The sequence below is a fragment of the Mandrillus leucophaeus genome, unplaced genomic scaffold (genome assembly GCF_000951045.1).
Source record: "Mandrillus leucophaeus isolate KB7577 unplaced genomic scaffold, Mleu.le_1.0 Scaffold3072, whole genome shotgun sequence".
NCBI classification, from domain to species: domain Eukaryota; kingdom Metazoa; phylum Chordata; class Mammalia; order Primates; family Cercopithecidae; genus Mandrillus; species Mandrillus leucophaeus.
The window spans coordinates 844-3,701 of record NW_012103224.1 but is presented as its reverse complement, the minus strand read 5'-3'; the positions used below and the strand labels follow the sequence as shown (position 1 = coordinate 3,701).

At 49.9% G+C, this 2,858-nt stretch overlaps 1 pseudogene; it reads left to right on the top strand.

Annotated features, from left to right (window-relative positions):
* Nucleotides 1–1,534: 1,534 nt before the first annotated feature.
* Nucleotides 1,535–2,031, top strand: LOC105544747 (annotated as a pseudogene).
* Nucleotides 2,032–2,858: the final 827 nt, after the last annotated feature.

Genomic DNA, 2,858 nt, shown 5'->3' with positions numbered 1-2,858 from the left:
CTGATCTTTCTTTCTTTTCCCCACATTAACCCATTCATTTTCATTTCTAAAAGTGATGTTTAGTTCTTGTTTTAAAATCAACACGCTCTGGCCAGGCACAGTGGTTCATGCCTGTAACCCCGGCAATTTGGGAGGATGAGGCAAGCGGATCGCTTGAGGCCAGTAGTTGGAGACCAGCCTGGCCAATACAGTGAAACCCCATCTCCTGCCTCAGCCTCCGGAGTAGCTGGGACTACAGGCGCCCGCCACCTCGCCCGGCTAGTTTTTTGTATTTTTTAGTAGAGACGGGGTCTCACTCTGTCACCCAGGCTAGAGTGCAGTAGCGCTATTTCGGCTCACTGCAAGCTCCGCCTCCCAGGTTCTCCCCATTCGCCTGCCTCAGCCTCCCGAGTAGCTGGGATCACAGGCATCAGCCACCGCGCCCAGCTAATTTTTTGTATTTTTAGTAGAGACGGGGTTTCACTGTGTTAACCAGGGTGGTCTCGATCTCCTGACCTTGTGATCCGCCCGCCTCGGCCTCCCAAAGTGCTGGGATTACAGGCGTGAGCCACCGCGCCCGGCCTATCTTTTCTAAAACTACATAATTTAGCCGTTGTGGTGGCACATGCCTGTAATCCTGGGATCCAAGTGTCCCGGGATCACTTATGCCCGGGCTGTTGAGGCTGCAGTGAGACATGACTGTCGCACTGCACTCCAGCCTGGGTGACACAGGCCCTGTCTCAAAAAAAAAAAAGGGGGAGGGAAGGAGGAGCAATATGAATATGCGTATTTGTGTGTTTATTCACATATTTAAGGAGAAGCAAGGAGCGGTCACAGAAGCATCGTTCTTAACTTGTCTCATTCTTGCTGCTCCCTTCTTCTGCTTACTTGGGATCATCCCTAGGTAAGCCACTTCTCCTAAGTTCTTGCTGGCTTCTGGTCTCCAGGGTTCCTACACTAAGACATTCATCCTGTCCAAAGCCTGCTCCTTTCCCTGTCTTTTCCATCTTAGTAAACGGGCAGCTCCAGACTTCCAATTGCTCAGGTCAAAAACCTTGAGGTCAGGCTGGGCGCAGTGGCTCAAGTCTGTAATCCCAGCACTTTGGGAGGCTGAGGCCGGTGGATCAGTTGGGGTCAGGAGTTCAAGACCAGACTGGCCAACATGGTGAAACCCCATCTCTACTAAAAATACAAAAAAACTTAGCCGGGCATGGTGGCCCATACCTGTAATCCCAGCTACTGGAGAGGCTGAGGCATGAGAATCACTTGAACCCCGGAGGCGGAGGTTGCAGTGAGCTGAGATGGCGCCCCTGCACTCCAGCCTGGGTGACAGAGCGACACTGTGTCTCAAAAACAAAACAAAACAAAACAAAACAAAAAAAATTTGAGGTCAATCTGACTTTTTCTCTTGCGCCCCACATTCACTTCCTCAGTAATTCTTCTTGACTCTACCTTCAAAAGATACATCTTTCTGCTTTCAGCTCGAAGGAGTCCAAGGTGCGACTTTCTTCAGTCATCCCGAATCTGAGTTCATCTGACACCAGCCGCCTCCACCATGATGTCAAAGTTTGACCCCAGTGAGATCAAAGTCGCATACCTGAGGTGCACTGGGGTAAAGTCGGTGCCAGGTCTGCGTTGCTTCCCAAGATCGGCCCCCTGGGTCTGTCTCCAAAAAAGGTTGGTGATGACGTTACCAAGGCAACCAGTAACTGGAAGGGCCTGCGGATTACAGTGAAACTGACCATTCGGAACAGACAGGCCCAGATTGAGGTGCTACCTTCTGCCTCTGCCCTGATCATCAAAGCCCTCAAGGAACCACCAGGAGACAGAAAGAAACAGAAAAACATAAAACACCGTGGAAATACCACTTTTGATGAGATCGTCAACATTGCTCGACAGATGCGGCCCTGATCTTTAGCCAGAGAATGCTTTGGAACCGTTGAAGAGATCCTGGGGACTGCCCAGCCTGTGGGCTGCAAAGCTGATGGCCGCCACCCTCCTGACATCATAGATGACATCAACAGTGGTGCGGTGAAATGCCCAGCTAATTAAGAAGCACAAAGGAAAATATTTCAATAAAGGATCGTTTAACAGGCTGGGCTCAGTGGCTCAGGCCTGTAATCCCAGCACTTTGGGAGGCCAAGGTGAGGTCAGGAGTTCTAAACCAGCCTGGTCAACATGGTAAAACCCTGTCTCTACTAAAAATACAAAAATTAGCCGGGCGTGGTGGTGCATGCCTGTAGTCCTAGCTACTTGGGAGGCTGAGACATGAGAACCACTTGAACCCGGGAGGCAGAGGTTGCAGTGAGCTGCGATTGTGCCACTGCACTCCAGCCTGGAGTGAGACTCTATCTCAAAAAAAAAAAAAAAAAAGGATTTTTTTAACAACTAAAAAGAAGAAAAGATAAAAAAAATATATATATAGGGTCCAGGCTCCAGGCTTCAGACACATTTCTGTAGGTGCTTCTCACCGTTTCTGGTGCTGCTCACGTGGGCTGGGTCTGCATTACCTCTTGCTTGTGTCAGCATGATCGCTTGCTAACTTACCACCCTCCTTCTGTCCTGGGCCCCCATAGCCTGTTCTGTGCACAGATTGCCCAGCTTAGTGACACCATCAGATCACTGTCTTCTTCTGCTCAAAATCTGCCAATAACTTCCAGAGAAAATCCAAGCATCCTACCATGGTCGATAAGGCCCTCCAGCATCTGCACCTCCAGCCACACTCTGACCTAATTTCTTCTTCTTATCTTCTCATTGTCTCTAATGTTGACATATTTGAGGAACAGGAGAAAGGGCAGTGTGGCTGGACCAAGTAAGTGAATGAGTGGGAGAGAGGTGCAGGGAAGGGTTACACACGGAAGCATGTCTTGTGGACCTCC